This window comes from Mus pahari, chromosome 5, assembly GCF_900095145.1.
Source record: "Mus pahari chromosome 5, PAHARI_EIJ_v1.1, whole genome shotgun sequence".
Lineage (NCBI taxonomy): Eukaryota > Metazoa > Chordata > Mammalia > Rodentia > Muridae > Mus > Mus pahari.
The window spans coordinates 72,499,724-72,522,140 of record NC_034594.1 but is presented as its reverse complement, the minus strand read 5'-3'; the positions used below and the strand labels follow the sequence as shown (position 1 = coordinate 72,522,140).

Sequence of the window (22,417 nt, the reverse complement as noted above, 5' to 3'; positions counted from 1 at the left end):
CCCAGCACTCGGGAGGCAGAGGCAGGTGGATTTCTGAGTTCGAGGCCAGTCTGGTCTACAGAGTGAGTTCCAGGACAGCCAGGGAAACTTTTCAAATGAAATTCATATTTTCTATAAAGTAAATGATGACAGTTGATACCTATAAAGAGCAATGAATGAAAACAGCACTACAGTAAATAAAGTAACTGTGAAGACAAAAAAAAAAAAGGAAGAATAAAAGCTATGTAAAATAGCCAGAAGGCAATTGACTAATATATCTTTATCAATAATCCTATTAAATGAAAACTGCACAGCTCCTGCAATGGCAGCAGGCTAAGAGATGTTATAGTTCTGCCATTTCCATAGGAACTGATATTTTGGGCAGCTCCTGTGGTACATTTACTGCCTTGGCTGTAGGCTGGGGAGTGAAGGGAGGGATCGGCTGTCCCTTTGATGGCTTTTGTGGCCCAGTGACTTTTGTGGTATGCTGCTCAGGGGCTACACTGAATAATGATACCCTAATTGTTTGCCTCACAAACCTGGGAGGATGGGGGGAAGAAATTGAACTGAAAGTTAACAGAAGGAAGGAAATAAACAGATCAGAACATACACAAATCAATTTTTAAAATGACATTATTTTTAAATCAATAGAGTACAATTTGAAAATTAAGAAAATCAACAATTTTGGCAGTGTAAAATTAAGAAGATTGACATAGTATAAATATTTCTAATTGTAAATGACAGTGTAGACATTATAGCAGATATTTTGAGGTAAAGGGCTTCTTAAATGACTATATAACATTATATGCTGACAAATTTGATAGGCCCCACCACTTCAACAAAATAAAATTGAGATTACCTTGCACTGTGTGAGATTCTGTCTCACAAAATTTAAAATAAAAGACAAAACAAAACTACAACTACACTAACAGAAGAAAACATGAATTAAATGCTACATGGCTTTTCTGGGAAAGCAAAGTTCTATTTATTCCTAAAAGAGATCTCACCCAACAGACCAAAGAGAAGATGCTATTCAACTTCAGCTGCCCTCCTGCATGGTCAAAGGGACAAAGACACAAAATTCCTGCCCTTGGAGCAGAGCTTGCAGGACCTAGGCCTCCAAGAGTGCTAATGGTTGCTAGGTGTAAGGCTTGTTTGTATAATAATGTACATATTTTACTTTATATTTCTCTTTTGGGAGATATTCCTCCTGCCAAGGTCAATGACTCCAAAATAATTAGAAACAACACAAGTCCAGAGGCAGCAAAAATGCTAAATCCTGGGACCTTTAGGACAGCCTTTAATGCTGTGAGAAAGAACTCTGAAAACATGAGTTCCAGAACGTATAATTTCTAATATGCAACATATAAGGATGTAATATCAATTACATGAGGGGCTCCATGGACCTTAAAGAGCAGAGGCAGCTGCACTATGAGCCAGTTTATGAGAAACTAAGGAAATAAAGAGATTTGGGGAGTTGGGATCATAGGTCAAGATTGCCCTCAAACCCCTGCAAAGTTTATTATTTGGGTTTATGAAGGCAGATCTATGAATTCAATGGCTATGTTTAAAAAAATGTACTTGCTGTCCCTAAGAATCAAGGAGCTAAGGTCATAAAATGCTGATTCCTGGGATAATCAAAAGGAAAATTGGGGTACATGACTGAATTGATTTGTAAATAAACGCATAGTCTTTGGTCTACAACAGATTTACCCAGAGAGAACTGCTTGGAGAGTGGCCACAGCTCTTTTAGAATTTTTCTAGCAGGATTTCTGACTTTGCTCAGAAAACCCAAGAATTTTGTCTAACAGGTTTTCTGACCTGGGATGGATTTTACTTAGGGTGTCTCAACCATGCCCCCCTCCCCGCCCCGTGTGACATAGAACTGGATAAAGACATGAAGATTTGGTAAGTAAAAATGGGTCAAACAAATTAAAAAGCCTGCTCAATTGATGCCTCACTTTAACTCTGACTCAGGAAAATCTACTCACTCTGATTTGAAAACTACACCTTTACAAAGGCAACCACCATCAGCCACCCCCCAGACCAAAATCACTCCCCACACAGACCAAAATCTCCCAGAAACCACTGGATGCCTATAGTTCTTCATCTCCAGGTACCACTTTGTGAAACCATCCACCTTCCACTAGTTAGCACATCCATTTATATTGCCATTGTTTGCCCTAGTCTATGCAGAAAGTTCTAGGAGAGCCTACACAACAGAAAACTTTCTGATATGCTAGTTCTTAGAATTTTTCCTGCCTGAATTGTGCGGTGTTCCCTGAGCTGTAAGTGCTGCAAAGATATGAAGGGGAGGAACAGAGGGTAGGATATCATGGGACTGTATTTCAATTTGAAAAAATATATTAAAAATACTTTAATATGACTATTTTAAACAAGACAGCATATGAAGTTAGAAGTGAAAAATAGCTTTAATCTTTTTCAAATCCTATTTGGACTGATGATTCTTAAATGCTGTAACCTTCCTGTAGCCCACCACCCACCTGGGGTAGTGGAAAAGAAAGGATACGGGGGGAAGTGGACCAGTTTAGAAAGGTTCTTTGGAGCAACGCCTGCTTGTGTTGTCTGGAAATCAGCAGTTCAGTTTACATTTTAGCAGGGCAGCTGCAGCTTAATCCACTAGCCAACACCTAACAGATATATAACAGTCCAGTTCAGTAGAGTTGGTTTAGTAACACTGGTGACATGACCTAGCAGAGACAGCCAGGCCTCACCCTCAGCTTGAGGCAACAGGGGGAACCAGGTGAAGTTCTTGGCTGTGACTCTCTCAGGGAAGCAAGGATCAGGGAAGACACACCACCCACAAGCAGCGTTACACAGCTAGCTGTACCAGCAAGCCAAACTCTATCTCCATCACTTTGTGGAGTCCTATTTATACCCTCCAAACCTGACGTGTCTTTCATGTGCCTTGCCTCAGTTATAGAAAATATTGTATAATAGAATTGAGACATAAAATTACTATGGAATTTTATTATTTAGTATAATGTGGGTAGGGAAGAACTCAAAAGTACCTTAGATCATTGCTTTAAAGCATGCCAATTGGTGGTTACACTTCTTCATTAAATACTGTTCTAAGGAATTAGTTTCAGAATCTTTGCAGTTCTAGAGAAAGCTGCCAAAATGCCTCTGTTTTTAATTAAGATGAACATATTGTTTTCCTCATGTTGAGACTATTTAGGCATAAAATTACAATCATTTTGACATTAAATTCTCATTACTATATTTTCCCTGTGTATTTTTTACATAGATTTATAAAATGCTAGCTGAATATAGTCTTTCCTTACATTTTCCCCTTTGTCTACATTTACTTCTTGCTACCCATTTCTCCACTCCGGCATCAGCTCTTGTCTCTGTTATAGAGTCTGAGATACATACAGGAGGAAGCAAAGGAAAAGAAACAAGCGATTATCATTTTCCCACTGGTCTCTGGAAGAAATAAAATAAATATATAAATGAACTGAGAACTAGGTTTTAAATCACACATCTCATTTTCAGGTTCTGACAGATCTGCTCGGGTGTCTCAATCCTGCTAGGACAACAAAGGAAAGTCTCTGGAAGGTGTGCCTGTGGAAGATTCTTGTTTCTCTTGGTTCTGCTACACTATTCATCAACTAAGAATGTTGAAGGCAGTGGCGTAGGCCTGTACCCAATCTGCAGCTTTCAATGAGTACTCAAAAAAGAGTATGACTGCCACAGACCCCGCATCAGTGCCTCTGATGGAGCCTGTCAGGTCACTCACCTAACAGTGTCCTGAGAACTCACTCCCTTGTTTCATATAAAACACCTCTGAACTTCTTTGTCCTCTGTCTTCAGGAAAAGCCGACTTGCACACCTCCATACAATGCAACCTTAAAGGAGGCATGCTGGCTTCAGTGTCTCTTTCAAGTGTAGCTTGTGAACCAAGTCAGTGCACAAAACCCTGGCAGTTCTCTCTAGGATGGGATTGCAAGGTCAATTCTGCACCAGAGACGTGAGGAAAAGATAAGAACGATCGACTTCACACTCCCGGTGATTTTCATTAAAAGATAAATGTACTTCAATCTATTTTAAGCCTGGGTTTTTATATCATAATAAGGGACAGTGTATAAAAGACTTCTTTTCATACACTGCCTTTTTCTTAAAGCTAGGTCCCGATTGTGGATGCATTTAGCAAGTCCAGAGGTATTTGGGAAGTGTGTCGCATGTGGTAGCTTGCAGCGAGCTGAAATTCTGTTCAATTGGCTTAGAGAATTCAAGATCTGATTCTATTAGTAAGAGCTCATTTGATCATTTCTGAGAACACAGCAAAGGTCAGCATTCTGTCTATCTATCCACTCATGTGAAGCCACGGCACGATGAAAGGTTAGGATGTATGAGGACAGAATGTCATCACCCATTTTAACCATATAGCTCAGAGCATCTGGGACATGTATCTTCAATGGGAGATTTCAGTGAAGAAAATATAGCTTCAACAGGTGATGCATCTGAAAGCACATTGCTGAATCATGCCTTAGGGATGGAATGACTCTCTAAGGAAAACTCATGTCAAGTAATTAGGTATGAAAGGTTCAGTCCCACGAGAAGGGAGTGAGACTACCCCAGAAGGGCTAACCAACAGCTAATGTGGTTCCTGAGATGCCAGAAGCTAACATTTGCTACTGACACTTAAAAATATTTAAGATATAGGTGATGTAAATTGTGATTGAAATTGATATGTGATGAGACATTGAATACCTCATGAGAAATATTTGTTGTATAAATGATATCAAAACAATGAAATATTTATAGCTTCAAAGAGAGGAATTAAATTTTTTCAAGTGAAGTGGACTTACCTGCTTTGATATTTCTATCTCATATAACCTAATTTTCTTCCAGTTTTCATGGTTTTGAATATTTTTTTCTTTATATTTCTTATTCTTCCCTCACCAAACTACAGAAGATTTTTTTCAGCCATCTATTTATTCAGTCATTTCTTATTAAGTGTCAAATAATAACTTAATCATTAGCATATTAGCTTTAATCCTGTGCATTATTACTGATTGGACACTCCTAGAGAAACCTATTACCAGAAACCTAACCCTATACATGTTGCACAATTCAAACTGAAAAGTGAAAATGTTCTCCCTTCGACACAGCAGAGTCAGGCAGATAACTGCCAGATAACACTTGCCTGGCTGGTATAGACTACATGGAATTAGAAAATAAAATCAAATTTAACACTTCTTTTTTAATATACAAAAGTCTATCTTTGGGAACAGAAGACTATTTAGGTTAGCTTTTATTGAATTTTATTTTCACTTTGGTGAGCAACATGAACCTTCAGAACTCACTGGGCAAGGCATTCAACCCAAGTAAGTGCTCTCTCTCTCTCTCATCCCCACACACTACACAATCTCTGTGACCAGTCTCTCCCATTGCTATAGTTAAGTTTGCATCCTTCTTATACTGAAGGATGGTATTTTAGTGAAATGCCTCTTCACTTCAAAATTCATATGTACAGTTTTGAATGTGGCTAATGTAACATACTTAATGCCAAATACTTCCTGTTTCTTCTCTTGTCCCTCATTTAACATTTTCTTTCTTCCTATTTTTCTTTCGTTTTCTCTTTTTCCTTCCTTCCTTCCTTCTTTCCTTCCTTCCTTCCTTCCTTCCTTCCTTCCTTTCTTTCTTTCTTTCTTTCTTTCTTTCTTTCTTTCTTTCTTTCTTTCTTTCTTTCTNCCTTCCTTCCTTCCTTCCTTCCTTCCTTTCTTTCTTTCTTTCTTTCTTTCTTTCTTTCTTTCTTTCTTTCTTTCTTTCTTTCTTTCTTTCTTTCTGGGAGGTGGATGGGTTTTGAAAGAGGGTTTCTTTAGCTCTGGCTGTCCTGTAACTCACTCTGTAGACCAGGATGGCCTCAAACTCTGAAATCCACCTGCCTCTATCTCCCAAGTGCTGGAATTAAAGGTGTGTGCCACCACTGCCTGGACAACATTTTCTATCTTTTAAAAAAAGTATCGTAATCTACTTAGTTACCCGCACAAAGATTTTGAATCATTTCTTTCAGTACTTTGTAAGCTATCTAATATCATTCATTATATCTCTAAATAACTTTTGGATATGAATTTTTCAATTATTTTAGCACAATATTCAAGATGATCTAATTTTTCACCTCATATATACTGAAAACTGCTGTGCACATCTCCCTTAAACCTGCTTTTCCATTGTAACAGAAGCAGAGTCAAAGACACACTGATTCGATTTAACCCTATGTTTAATACCATCAACGTTCTGATAATTTTTCTTCTTTTCTGTGACCTAGCGTATCAGACTTATTTCATTTTTTTATCCTGCTTGCAAATTTACACCTAAATTTATAATATTTAGTAATTAATAATTTAGGAATTAATAATTAGGAATTAGTCATAGCCAAATCCCTCATCCCTACTGAAATCCCTGTTTTGGCATGCTATTGCTTATAAGTCAAAATTCACTAAAATCAACACTGCCCTTGAAATATTTTTCATTTCCTCCTAGAATATTCTACAAATGTATTTGGTTTGAGCCAGATAATATACAGTTGATGAACACAAAACAATTATTTTGCATTAAAACCATAGACAGATCATTCTATAAACTATTCCTAATTTTTAATAGTATAAGAGAACTTTCAAGAGCTGCAAGGCTAATCATGCCCATATATAGCTCTCCTTGAATGTTTTTCTGTGTGTATATGCCATGTTCCAGGAGCACAAACATTCACTGTTGAGTATCTGCAGTGCTTTAAAATAAACTAAATCAGGGAATCAGTAGAGGACATTTAACTTCATAGTAAAGCCAGGTGAGGTAACTGCTCACACTAGTTCTTACTACAAGATATTCCAAGGACCATAACACTTACAGCGGTGGGCATGGCATGAATCCACAATCTCGAAAAAAGGGGATGGGATATAGGAATTTCAGTGTTAGACTCTCTTTTTTTGCCTGATAATTGAGCTATTTTTTCTATATGACTGTCACGGTGACACAGGAGCAAAATTGCTGATGTGACTGGAGTTGCTGGACAGCAAAGTCCAGTCATTTTCTGCTGCATCCTGACACTCACCTCCAACCAGCAGCAGTATCTTCCAAGCTTCTTCACTTTCAAGAACAGCAACAAAGTAAAGCATGAAAAGAAATTAGATAAATAAATTAAGGTTATGAATAAATGACATAATCAACAAAGTCATGGCCCCAACAGGCAGATGACTAACCAGCTGCCTGGGAATGACAGACTGATGAGCATAGAGGCTCTGAATCCTCTACCAACAATGCCTACTCTGCCTGTTTTGACTGCTTTGTCTGCTCTGATTGTTTCTGCTAGTTTATGAATGGAAAACCTGTGAATCATGGCGGAATTAGCCATTAGAGATGCTGGGAAAGGTTTGTATTCCCACAATCTGAAATGTACCAAGTACTCTAGACAGAATTTCTGATCTCCTACTCTGTTTTATTGACTCTCTGTTCTTTCCAAACTCTGCATGTACAGGAGATAGGGAAAGGCTTTCAGAACACACAGTAAGCAACCTTACATTTTCCAATTCCTTTTCAAGCTTTGGAGAATTAGCTATTGGAAACAATTTGAGCCACTCTCTTTTAACCACACATTTACTGACATGTCCCTTTGTTTATGGATCTAGTGTGGAAATCAGTGCGACATGTTCTGTTAAACATCCCATCCATTTTAAACTTTATATGATAAATTAAGGAGTACTAAAACTGACTGTACCTCTGAATATTTTTTTCCTTTGGAAGGATTTTTTTCATCTTAAACTGCATTATATTATGATCAACTAAAAGTTTACTTCTAAAAGATCCCAATAATTGAATTACAAATTGAAGAATCTGAAAAACTTTATGAATAATGTTAAAATAAAAACATACCCTTAGTTTATTAATACACAGTAACATTTAGTACTTCAAGTGGTTTATGCTGGAAGTAATTCATGTTAAACCTAAAATGTCAGCACCATATTGCTAGATCCTAGACAATAACACAGAGTTGAGTGGATGAAGCAAAGGTCTCTGTTTATAGGAACGTGTAATTCTAGTGGGAAAGGCTATAGGAACGTGTAATTCCGGTGGGAAAGGTTATAGGAACATGTAATTCCAGTGGGAAAGAATAAAGCACAAGATTAATGCTGTGAGAGTAATAGTGTGTTAAAAGGCAGGATTGAACATTGAAGGAGGTGGTAACACAGATAAAGGCAAATTTTATGTTACATCCTGAGATTTTACGAGTTAAGAGCAAAGGGAAGGAGGGATGGGATGAAGAACTCAGGAAGAGGGAACTGGGAAGGAGGTCAACATTTGGAATGTAAATATATAAAATAATAAAGAGAAAGAAAGAAGGAAAGGAAGGAAGGAAAGAAGGAAGGAAGGAAGGAAGGAAGGAAGGAAGGAAGGAAGGAAGGAAGGAAGGAAGGAAGGAAAGAAGGAAGGAAAGAGGTATGTCTACTCTTTGCATTCCCTTCCCTCCCTCTCTTTCTAATTCCCCTACCCTCTCACCCTCCCTCCTTCCTTTAATTTTGAGTTAATCACCTGTACAATGGGTATAACCAATCATACAAGCTTACCATTATGCTGTTACTTTAGAAACTAAAGACTGAGGGCAAGTGATGATCACAGAAAAATATCTAAAAATAATTTCAATCATATCTTAGAACTTAGGAAAGAATAGATATTTACATAGGAAAGAATAGATATTTACATAAATAAAGGGGATAAAAATGAGGAATCTAACTGTAATCACAATAGCTTCATAGAAAAAAAATACAGGAAGAAAATAGAAAGTTGTATACTAATTTAAGAAAAGGCATGCCAGTTTTAGTCAAGTCACCACCAATAAGTAGGTTGCAATGACTGTGGGTGAAAAAAAAATTCTATGCTTTTTGTCTGCTTTTGTTTTGTTTTGTGTTTTATTTGTTTTGGTTTTGGTTTTGGAAACTGTGTGCTGACTGCTTTAAATGACTTTGTATGAGTCCACAAATTCGATACCTTTGTGGCATGATATCTTTAATTGAGGTGACTATGTGACATCAATGTAGCACTACAAGAGCCAGTGTAATAAATCCATATATTCATTCATCTCCAGTCAGAGCCAGTGTAATATATCCATATATTCATTCATCTCCAGTCANATCCATATATTCATTCATCTCCAGTCAGAGCCAGTGTAATATATCCATATATTCATTCATCTCCAGTCAAGTGTATTGAGCAATTCAAGGGTGGGAAAATTTAAAGCAAATCCCTGTAAGAAAATATATTATTCAGCTACAAATGGTATGAAGAAGTTAGAGGCAAAAAAAGTACATCATATAAGTATATAGTGGGGAATTAGTATTTTTACATGAGAACATGGCATTTGACATTAAGGAAATGATGGGAAGGTAGATTTCCTTGCGGACTGGAGTAACCACTGGTAGACTACAATTTTCCAGTATTTACAAAGAAAGGCTGGATGTATGAGCAGTATCTCTAATTCACAGCAGGACTTCAAGCTGCCACACGTGTGAAAAGTGTGAAGAAGAAAACATCAGGATGATAGGTGGAACAACAATATGAACTAATCAGTAACCCCAGAGCTCTTGTATCTAGCTGCATATGTAGCAAAAGATGGTCTATTTGGCCATCATTGGGAAGAGAGGCTCCTTGGTCTTGCAAACTTTATATGCCCCAGTACAGGGGAACACCAGGGCCAAGAAGGGGGAGTGGGTGGGTAGGGAAGGAGGGTGGAGGGTATAGGGGACTTTGGGGATAGCATTTGAAATGTAAATGAAGTAAATACCTAATAAAAATTGGAGAAAAAAAAAGAAAAAGAAAACATCAGGATGGGACCTGGCAGACGCCTCTGTGCCTCTGTGCCTCTGTGCCTATGTGCATGCAACAGGGGCAGAGGAGAATTAGGATGCCAGTAGGAAACTAAGGAAGTGAAATTCCAGGGATAATAATGGCACAGTGTTGGATGGCGAGAAGGATTTTGGATGAAACAGAAGAGAGTGTATATAAGCTGGAAGAATTAGAAATCAGTTTAAAGCCTGGATTTGTAAAGTACCTATATATTAATTTAATATGCCCTGTTGGTGACCATGAGAATCAATGTTTCTTCTAATGATATTTCTTACACAGGCAATATCTAAAACTTAAAAGGTTCTCTTTGGATGATGACCATTATGATATATGAAAAATATGTGATGTCAATGTAAAATATTAGTTGAACATGCTCTTTTCTGAATAGTATAAGAATTTCTCTCTCACACACACATACACACACACACACACACACACACACACACTATACTATAAAGCAATAAAATGTCCAATGACATACTATAGTGAGTACTTTTGTAAGCAGTGTGTATCATAAAACTTGTTATAAGAGTTGTGTTTATAAGCTTTGCCCTTGTAGGGAAATATTGTATGTTGGTAAATAAGGCCACAATTGCATAGAGAATGCCTTGACTATTAACTTAAATCAGTACACACACACACACACACACACACACACACACACACACACGTGCAATATGTATATATAATATATTTATATATATGCTAGCATGTATAATCAAGAATATTAAAAATGTTCAAGATATAGTGTAGAAGTCATAGAACAGACAAGAAAAAAGGTTTGCATAATTTCACCCTTACCATTTCTTATTTAAGTGAAAACAAAGTTAAAAAGAATAAGCTGTGAATCAAACCAGCCATAGAATGAGCTAATTCTCTTTAGTATATATTCTTTTTACACAGTACAAAGTAAATTAATGGGCATGATTTCCTCATTTTGACCTAATTATTGGACTATGTTATTCCATATTGAAACTAGTAGAAATCATTCTAGTCTGGAGGATTTTGTGATAATTTACAATAAACTCGGTATGAAAGACATTTATTTGAATTTAAGGAATGTTTTACGACACCAAGATTACTGCTTCATGTGTGTTTATAGCCAAATTCATGCATGTCACACTTAGTCACCCTTCTGCCTCTCCTCCCAATATCCCTCTGAATGTCACAGGAACACTTGAATGATTTCACTTTTGTTGCATAAATGACTAGATGTGAAAGAAAATTCAGGAAAAAAGAAACACATTTATTGCTTGAGTCTTGAATCCAGTGAACATACTTCCTTTGTTACCTAGCATTGATAGTATTGAGATCAATCAATAAGATGTATTATGACTATTTAAAAACTAAGCACTTCAGTACTACAGTTTTTAGATGATCTTACCCATATATACAACTTTTTTTTTTAGAGAAAAAAATACTTAATTTATTTTATTTTTTGAGATGGGGCCATTTTGTAAACTTGGCTGACCTTCAGTTACATCTCTTCTTTGGAAACAGCTTTTATACTCACACTCACCTCTTGTTGTGAGCCTAGCCTTTAACAGCTGAGCCATCTCTCCAGCAGTATACTCACCTCTTGTGCATTACCATATATTTCTTCTAAATTTCATCTATTTGATCCCTGTTCATTATTCTCCGCAAATTTCTCCTGCAATGACCAATTTCTAAGAAAAAAAAATGTAGCAGAATATGACACTAGCATCTCTTTTCAGATGTCTCACTGACCGTGGTATAACATTTAAATATCAATTTCTAATATACTCTTGCATGGATAAAAGTATTTTACAATTGTGGGCCACATTGGTTTTCGACAGCAGAATCCACAACTAATAACAACACTTTTAGAAGTCTCCACTTTGTGTTGCATTCATTTTCTCAACTTGCCCCTGCCCCCCTCAGAACAGCAAGCTGATAGTATCACATCCATGTGCTACAGAACAGAAGTGAATGGCTCTAGCTCATCAGGCTGGGTTAGTATAGATGAAGGTTGAGCTGATGATGGTTTTGTAGAACTTTTCGATTGTTCACCTGGCCGTGCTTTCTACTCTTTATTAGGTAAGAGATAGAACGTGTAGGAAAAATGAGAAGAAATTTTATTTCACACAAATTAGAACACACCTAGACATAATCAATAACCTGAAGCAGGTCTAACATAGGAGAATTCTAGAAAGTTCTGGATAACTTTAGGATATGTCTTTTAGTCTAACTTCAGGCAACCTTGAGTTCTTAGTGTGGGGCTCAGAATTGCTCCAGATAGCAGAGACCTGATGAGAATGCAAAAGAAGGCTCTCACATGCTAGGTGTCACTCCTTGGTTAAAACTAACTCTCCAAATCACTTTGGGAGTCATTTAATTCCATCCTGATCAAATTTCACAGGTCTGTGATTCAAATTATTCCACATTGTAGGCTGCAAGACTTCATCAGGAATGAATTTGTTCTGCTTGGGCTCCTTACTTAGCATTCGAGCAAGACCTCAGTGATTAGCCAAATCAAAACCTTTCAGCGCAGTGGCCACTACATTCACACAGACTCTTTGCAGCTGACTTTTCTAACAAAACACTATACTCTCTTTAATCAAGGGCTAAAACACGTGGTTTTGTTTCTTCCTTCAGTAAATAATTGAACTGTGTGCAGAATGAGGGTAGCCAGCTTTTCTGTCCGCAGACAGTGTGGCATCTCTCCTGTCTCTCTAATTCCCAGATCCTCTGAGTTCTCCTAGCCCAGCTCTGACTGACTTCAAAAGAGAGAAGTAGAATCCAGATGACCCATAACTGGACAGTATTCTCAAGATGAGCTCACCATTTAAGTCTGCAAAGAAACAGGCAACTTCTCCAAGTAGGCAAATGCCACTTTAGGCTACATGTTGTTCAAGATGCTGGATACTCAATTCAGGGACCTCTAGAAAGGCACTGGGCTCATTTCCTTAGGCCCTGAGGAAGATTCCCAATAGCTATCTTGCTATTTCCTTATATACACTTTTCTTTCTTTTAAGCTCATTGACTGGCATCTTTCCTAGCTTAAGCATGCATACAAGTTGAAAGCTCTGACTTCTTGTTTCATGGATGGTTAGATGTTTATTGTTGTCATTTGCTGGTCCACTAAGCTTTTTGATGAGTTTAGACAGTAAGCAAACGCCTCCTGTTTTCAGTTGAGTAAGTTGGCTGGTATGGAGCAGAGCAGGATGGAATACTATTTGGATGTCTGGTGTATTTGTTCATGGTTTTGTGATGCTTACCTCTGCTTCATATATAGCAGTTAATTACAACCTCCGACAAGGCGTTCAGGATTGCTTTAGAATGTGTTGTTGCCAGTACCCTTACACTTAAACTTCCCTAAGAAAGCTACAATGCATTAACATTGCAGATGTATTTTGATAAAATGCTGTGATAGCCCTACTCAGAGCTGACAATTGTCTTACTAAACATTTGTATTCTAAATTTGATTCTTTTCAGATATCTGCTTGCTAAATACTCATCACAGAAAATAGTAGTAGTGACAATAGTTAAACATGCTCTTTCATAGCCAATCCCATTCAATCTTACTTTAACATAGAGGCTAATTAAAATGTAGTGAAAGTTAAATACAAAGAAATAGAACACAGCTACCAAGAGGGTAGTGCTGCTCGCAGAATTATCTTTTCCTGTTCCTTCCATTTGTTGTAATTTCACTTAAATTTTTTTGAGTTTCCTAAATGAATATAGACTTCAATTGCTAATGAATTTATGCTCTCTTATTTTATATATATGAAATGTAGAGAAAGAGAGAGATCATTTAATCTTGCTTTGACTTACATGTGTACAGGTCTCATCACTTGGCATTGGATATCTATCAGATGTTCATTCTGGGAGAAGACTGATTCTATCTTTCTAAGTAGCCAGTGATTAGCTCTAGCTCTTCATCTAGGGGTTGGACCTTGTGAAATTTCCTGTTACATTTACATGTCAACTAGTATTATTGTACAGGTCTTATTTAGGCAACCACAGTTTTTCATTGGGACAGCATCCCTGACATGTTAAGAATACACATCTAGCACCAAGTATCCTGATCACTGGCCATAGATAGCAGAACAAAACCCTGAAGAACAGGTATGGAACACCTCCTTTCAAGTTGTTAGGGGTATCCAAAAGACCCCCAAAACAATGCAGAATATTGTCATTGCCTTCAGTTGCCTCCCTGAACTTGAAGGGAAGAGTTTATTGCTGAAGACACTATACATTTTAAACACAGAACTTCAGAGAACTCAATGTCAAATAGACCTAGAAACTTCTCCCTAGAGACTAGTTCTCATAGCATTTCAAGATACCATGCATTCTTGCATAGCTGAAAAGCCTGATAACCATAGTAAAATATGTGGTGGTGACATGGTGGCATTTGTCTTAGGAATACCAACAGCTTTCTAACTGTAGACCAAAACTATCATTAAAGATGGGATTCATGCCTGGCTTGGTAAACCTGCCCCACTATCCATGACTGGAGAGATCCTAGAGCCTAGAGGAAAACCCACTATTGTTATTTGGCTAAACCAATATAATTTCTGTACTCAAATATTTACTTAACAATAAATGTAGCTCTTAGGCTTGATTAAAGAATATCTTTTTTCAGAGACAGAGACTAATCCATTACTGATCAAAATGCAGAGGGCAATTCACTATAGGGGCTTAGTCTTAATAGGTGCATATACAATGCCACCTATACCCACAAACCCCAGGATCAGGGAACATCACAAAAGAGATGGCAAAAAAATACTGTTCAAGTCAGATCAGGACATCTGGGATTTTCAATTTACCCCTATAAACTACATAGGATTTTCAGCCTTGAATGATGAGATTTGAGTAAAAGAAATATAAGTCTTTAGCATTGGTGTAAACCCCAATCCAAGAAAGTTTAATAATTTACCATTTGAGGTAATGTTTGTCATAGAAATCATTACTTGGAAGTATTGAATCATATCAGACCTGAAGAGAAGAAAGTTCCCTGTATCTGAGCCCCAGAACTTCCTCTAAAGAGCAAAAGCTTCCAGCTGCATGTCTGCCTTTATGCACTGAGTAAGACATCAAGATGTGATGGGGAACAACGTGGAAATGGTCAAGTGAAGATCTTAATTCTTAGAGTTTGGAGGTATCTCATTAGTGAGTACTACATTATAAGAGATATATTGCTTGCCTAGAAAATATACTCACACCAAAGTTGTCAATAGACTTACTCAAATTCACCTAAATTTAAAGTAAGACGGGGACACCCTTGCATGTGTAGGATGCATGTTTTCACCTCAGTAACAGTGACAACTGGAGGTAAATTAAGTTAATTTAGAAATATTGAATTTGTTGTGACAGATCAGGATAAGCAAATAGAAAAAAAAGGACACTGCAAATTGAGAGAAATTGTTGAACTAAAGCCAAATAGAAACAAAGCAATGGTAAAAACCAGAGTATAATGAAAGCAAAGACATTTGCTGTAAACAGCAGGGATTCTCCAGTCATGTTTATGTTTCCAAATCTATGATCACTACCTGCCACCTCACAGACTGAACTCACTGAGCAAATATGTAAGAATAGTTAAAAGCAAGCTAGCAGTCAGATAAACAGCACAAGCAGACTACAGCATGATCAGTCCTCATAGAGAAACCTTGTAAAAGAAACCCAGTCTTCTGGGAGCCTCTCCCTTCTGTCTTTCCCATACTTTCTCCTCCCATTCCCCTCCCCTCTCTTACCTACTTTATTCCCTCCTTCCTAGGACTATGTTGTCCCCTTTCTAAGTGTAATGTAACGTCCTTGCTTGGGCCTTCTTCTTTGTTTCAATTATTTGGTCTGTGAGGTTATCATTGGTATTCTATGCTTTATGGCTAAAGCCACTTATCAGTGAGTATATACCATGCATGTCCTTTTGAGTCTGCATTATCTCACTCAGGAAGCTATTTTCAATGCAGCCAAAATTTGTCCTGTCTAAGAAAAAAAAAAAAAAGAGCAAGGACAAAGATGGAGCAGAGAATGAAGGAAGGGCCAACCACAGCCAATAGGCAGCTCAACTTGGAATTCATCCCATGGGCATGCACCAATCCCTGACATGATTAATGATACTACGTTATGCTCGCAGACAGGAACTTAGCATAACTGTCCTCTGAGAGGCTCTATTCAACAGCTGACTGAAACAGATGCAGATATCCACAACTAGACATTCCATAGAGGTCAGAGACTTATGGAAGATTGGTGGAAGGATTGAAGGTCCTGCTGGGGAAATGAACCCCACAGGATGACCAAGAGAGTCATCTAACCTGGACCTCTGAGAATTCTCAGAAACTCAGTCTCCATATGGGCATTAGAACAACTGGAATGAAGCCTGAGTGTGGCATCCATTCCCCAACAAGGCTTCCTTGTGCTACCTCAGTGGGAGAGGATGCTCCTGACCTAGCAGAGACTTGATGCACCTGGGTGAGGGGAATCCTAGAGGGGGCACCCTCTCAGAGGAGAAGGGTAAGGGGGTGGAGGAGTGTCTCAGTGTGGGGGCATTGGGAGTGGGACAGAACTTGGGATATAAATAAATAAATAAATAAATAAATAAATAAATAAATATTTAAAAAGAAAGGAACATAGTCTCATTGTCTCATTGAGTATTTGGGTAATCCCTAAAGGGTAGAACTTTTCTTAGTGATTTTAAATCTGGCTTATTGTTCTGATCTCTTGAGCAACTAGATAGATAGATAGGTAGAAAGATAGACAGATGAGAGATTGATAGATTGATATTATAAGCTTACCACTTATGTCTAAATCCTTTGTAATAAATTACAGCCATTGGTAGTTTTACTATTTGGCTCCCATGCTGCTTCTAATGATCTATCACTCAAGAATGATTGATGGGCTTAATGACGGCTTTGATCTATGGACATCTTCTGCATAGCATTTCATACAGGTACTATAGATGAGTATGTGTGGGTTACATTGAATTTCCTAACTCTTCTCAGTGGCCCTTCTACTTTAGAATCTACTCATGTCGTTCTCCCTTGATTCTAGTCCACCCCTACCAGTCAGTGATACTTGTTGATTTCTCAAATTTGTTCTCTTTTACTTCTTTGTCACAAGTCATGTGTATCAACACTATATGCTCATGAACTCTAGTGTAATTTTAGTTAGTTGATTTATTTTATTTTATTTTTTAGCTTGAAATCTTGTCCTCTAAAACCTTTTATTTCTCTTTAAGCTCCCTTCCCATGCCCAAGCCCATGTGGCTTTCAAGTTTAGAAACTTTTTCTGTTGCCCACTACATATGGGATACAGAGAAATTTCTCATAGTCACAGGCAAGGTTCATGAGCTAACATCAGTGTCACCATCTAGCCTCACCTTACCCCTCTACCAGCAACCTAAGACCTGGAACATGTGCTATGCCTGCCTTATCAGGAACATAAACTCAGAAACTTCACTATATCTGAGACTTCTTCCTACCAAAACATAATATAGCATGACGTTTTAAAAATTAGTTTTCAAAAATATGAGAGAAAAAAATAAAAAAGAAAAGAAAAAGGAAACTGCTTGCTCTTGGTACATTGAATTTTCTTTCTTATTTAGTTCTCCCTTTATTCTACTCTCCTGGATATATTTATATCCATAGCACAGAACTTAACACAGTATGCCCTACTTTATGGTTAATTGCTTTTAACTTCTTTCTCTCACATAAGATGGTGATCCATGAGAAGCCAGCTGTCATGATTTAGTGTCATTTTAGCTAACATTTATCTATTACTGAGTTTTGTATACAGTACATAATATAGACTACTGATCTGGCTTGAAGGAAATTGACAACCTCTCTTCTGAAAGTGTTTGAGCATAAAATTTTCAAAAGAAAATGAATATATCTCTGCAAGCTATTAACTTTGTTTCTAAGGCTAGAGTGGATTCGCTGTCAATACAATAGACAAGATCCAGTGTCACTTTTAAACATTTTTTATTGTTGTGCAGTTATGAGAAGTTCTCATAAACAACTACTGGGATTTTCCATTTGACCCTATTTATCTGTTAAAGAAAAACCCTAAAATAAAGAATAGTTTATCTGACAAAATTGCATTTTGTCTTTTGAGATTTAATCTAGATTGTGTAGGTCAAGTAATCTGTTTGGATTTAGCCCATGCTTTTGTTAGACCTAATGGATTTCTCTTTCTATTTAATAATTATTGTGAAGACTTCTGAATAATAGTAAGCTTAAAAAACTTTAAAAACAGCAGACCTTGAAACCTTGTCTCTCCTTAGTTTTTCTATTATTTGAAAGTCACAATTGCTACTTTTTATTCCCCAATTTGTACTATGCATCAAGAAAATTTTCTACCATAATAAATAGTAAATGGCTTATGTGGTCACTTTTGCTCAACTCCTACACAGTCAAAGAGCACTAATCAGTTCTTGCTTTCTTGGGCATAAGGATGATTAACCTATGGATCAAAGCTATAGTTGTAGCATTCATTTTTGAATTTCCAATGATTTACAGGAAAATCAGCTTTATTGTTTATTAATAAGATATTTCATTAATAGGTCGTTCTATTGCTAAATTATAATCTATATTAAGAAAACAAATAGATTCTAGTATTATTTTCTTTCAGTAAGAGATGTTGTTTGCCCCTCCCTCATTTGCCACTTTCTCTGTTATTTTACCTAAACATACCCATGCTGTTCAAATATAGTAACTAAAATGCAAACTAAATCAGGACTTATAGAACAATAATTAAGTTGCCTTATTTGGTAAATAAAAAATTTAAGCATATACAATCTACTTTGCTAGGAGAAAGTATAACTGATCATAGAAAAATCACAGTAAAGTTATTCCTTATGGAGAAAGGTGAGATGAATCTTACTATCTTAATGCCTCTTGTTAGATATTGTATTTTCGTAAGTATAGCATGGCAAACAGTGGGATTTAAATGGTCTTTAAGTATTTACTCATTGTGTTTCCTATATAATTCTAATTTATCAGACAAATGAGATAAAATCTCTTCTGTGTGTCTGGTTTGGGGGAGAAGGAGAGGTTAATTTTGTATGGATGTTTAGTACTGGTCTAAACATCTTCAAACATTGAAGGCTAAGTCTAATGAATTTTACTGTGCTTAAACATTGCTTACATTTCTGTCTTCTACATTTAATTAATTGTTCCCAAGCAATTGTTTCCTAATCTCTGTATCCTGTCAATGAGCAGTGATCCTGCCCTTCCTAAAATTAACCAGCAGCCCTTCTCTGTCTCATTGTCCTGTCTTATTTCCCTCCAATAGAGTTCTTAAACTTACATTATATCGAACATTCTTGCACAGCTTACACTTAAAAGCTAAGACCTTACTTACACTCTGCTACATGTGAGCTAAAATTCCCTTGCTCTTATGCTGTACATTTGCAGTATACTCTTCATGGTTTATTCATGACTAGAAGGCAACTTTCATCAAAGCAGGGCTTCACCCCTGGGGCTTACACTATCACCTGGTACAGGAGAGGTCTTTTATAACTCACATGGAGTTCTTAATAAATTATTAATATTAGTTGGCCTTAACTCCAGAAAAAAATTCACAGATTCAAGGAATCTGGTAAACACTGTGGAGTCTCAATACTGAAAAATTGAATGATCAATAATAACCTAAGAAAGCTCTTCGGCATATATGCATATTTTCACACTGCAATTGTGTTTACTGGCAATGTTTGTCAATTTTTGTGCTAAAGTATAGAGATGCAAACATGGTTAGCATGCCATATTCCTCATATGATGAATGTGTCTACTCAAGAAAGATCAAGAAATAATAAAGTGAGATTAATGACCTCCGTGATTAGTGTGTCCTGTGACTAATCCTGGAAAGTGGTGAACAAACCTCTAATCAAACCAGATAGGAAACCAATACAGATCAAGGAGACAATTATACCAAACTTGCTTTTGGTGAATTAGGAAGTAGACTGGGTTTCCTCAAGAATCAAAGGCAGCTGCATCACTGAAAACCTAACTCCAGAAGCTGGGGATAGGGGAGTGGCTTTCAAAAGCTGAATGCCCAGAGCTTACTGGGGTAATTGGATGCAATTCAACAAGTCAGAGAGCCTCTTTACATAACTGGATAGGGCCTTGTTGCTTTTTCCTAACTTGCCAGGTTTGTTTTTTGCCTGAGTCTCATAAACCTCCTCTTCAACTTAGAGGGAGGCACAACACAACAGATACAAAAATAAGTGATACTTCAAGAATGCCAGTCTGTGATGTTAAAGAGCTGAATTGAGTTCCTTGAACAATAAAGTCATTGTTTAGTACCAGGAGTGAAATTTAAAGTGTCTCTTGCTCAATAGTTTAAGTCACTGGGGTAGTCACTATAGACAAAGGGAAAAACAGACACTTGAGTAAGTCTTTCCCATCCTTGCTAATTATGGAATTCTTAGAAATTCCATTGATACTTATGAATTCTGTCACCTATGCCAGCATGTAAAATTGTCTTCCCCATACATGAGATGGGCCTGATTGTTCCTCCCACTCACAGCACAGAGAATATTCACCCAGCGCCATTTTTACTATAGAACCACCTCTAGGATGGTACTATATTTCGATGATATTTATTTTTAAAGCTTTTCCAGAGATTGAAGTGGGTATTTCCTTCCTATATATTATAAAAATGACTAGCTTCTTTAAAAATTGTTCTCTCTCTTCATTGTTGGTGTTTAATGAACAGTCCCAATTAAATTATAGGAAAAAAGAAAATTGATGTTCAAGATCATGGGCCTACTATTTCCCCATGATAATTTTTAAAGAAATCTTTTAAAGGTTTTAATCTTCAAGATGAAACTTAAAGTAAATGAAAGAAAACAAACCAAAGGGCAGCTAAGTCAAGATTCAGTTTGTGAAGATTTTACTGACATGTATACGGGCAGTGATTGTGGGAGAATACTGGTATCAGAAATGGAAAAGCATTGTAGGTTTAATAAATAAATTAAAGGTGGATTCATTGTGAATGTAAAATTAATTGGGCAGGAAATGAAGAAAGAAGTTCGAAAATTCTGAGAGAATATTGGTACTTAATTTGAGGGCTAATATATTTATTTGCAGAAGAGAAGCTAGAAGACAAATTGATTGAAGTAGTAAACAATTATTAAAATTACAAAGTTGTTGAGTATCAGGGTTCTAGGATATATATGCACAGATGGATGCATTTGTGTATGTGTATTTTACATATTACTTACAGATTTGAGAGAAGGATGCATTAAAGACATATATAAGGTCAAAATTTCAACTTTATATAACGTACTGCATACTTAATAAAGATTTAAAAGAAACATATAACAAAGAAAAAGAAAACAAGGTATATGCAGATCATGGTAATTAATCTGCTGATGTGATCCATACATTATGATTAAAATAGGCAATAGATTCTGTTTCTTTGTTTACTTTTTCTCTGTGAGAATGTAGACTCTAAGAGATGAGAGCCAATCCACTTCTCAACACACAAGCATATATACACCCATAAAGAAATATGAATTGCAACCCCATAGGAAGAAAAATATTAACTAACTGGACCACCCAGAGTTCCCAGAGACTAAACCACCAACCAAAGATTATACATGGAGTGATCCAGGGATCTAGCCACATATGTAGTAAAGGACAATCTTATCTGACATCAATGGGAGGGGAGAGGTCCTTGGTCCTGTGGAGGCTTGATGCCCCAGCATAGGGGAATGTTAGAGCAGTGAGGAGGGAGTGGGTGAGTGGGTGGAGGAGCACCCTTATAGAGGCAAAGGGGATGGGTGAGAGGAGGGTTGTGGAGGAATAACCAGGAAGGAGGATATCATTTGAAATGTAAGTGAATAAAATGATTAATAAAAAAGAAATATGGAATATGTAAGGCCTTTGTCTAAAAATAGTAATGTTGACTCCAACAAAGAATCATTGAAAAATTAGTGTGAAAACTTCCTTTGACAAACATTGATCTTGATTTGTTAATCGCCATATATAGATTTTTGAAGTTATAGATTAATGTTTGTGGGCAGGAGAATTGATAAAGGATAAGTCATATGAATGGGGATAAAAGCCAAAGTGACAATATGGGAAAAGACTGGTGTCAAAAAGATTTCATTTTCAGTAACAATCAAACAGAGTGATTCGCAACAGATAAGCCAAGTGCTAGTCTAGTGAAAGCTTTATCACAATTCTTCACCAACTGATTAACATCCCAGCTGCTATGACTCCACTGACAGGGTGGTACTCATTTATTCTCTTAACCCCTCAAAGATAGGCTTAAACACCTGTGCTGCTCCAGGAAGGATGCTGATCCCTCTGGTATAGCATTTCAGACAAGAGAGGGCCACCTGTTTCAGAATAAGCAGAATGAAGGTATTATGCTTATAAATACCTTGTAATTGACTGAGAGTAGATAAGGTACTGTGATGGTTAGGTTTTGTTAACTTGACAGAAAATAGAGTCACCTGAAAAGAGGGAACATCAATTCAGAATTTGCTCCTCTGTTTGGCCCGTGGGGTACATTTTTCAATTGTAATTGCTGGTAGAGGGGCTGGTTCACTGGGAGTGCTTCTGCTCCTGGACAGGAAGACAGTCAGTCTTGGTTTGTGTACGAAAGC

The 22,417-nt window shown here is 37.0% G+C and overlaps 1 non-coding gene across 1 annotated transcript; it reads left to right on the top strand.

Moving 5' to 3' along the window:
* The first annotated feature begins 1,711 nt into the window (after positions 1–1,711).
* On the top strand, positions 1,712–1,774 carry LOC115064095. The gene has a single exon (XR_003843956.1). It is a non-coding gene; the product is annotated as a U7 small nuclear RNA (small nuclear RNA).
* Positions 1,775–22,417: the final 20,643 nt, after the last annotated feature.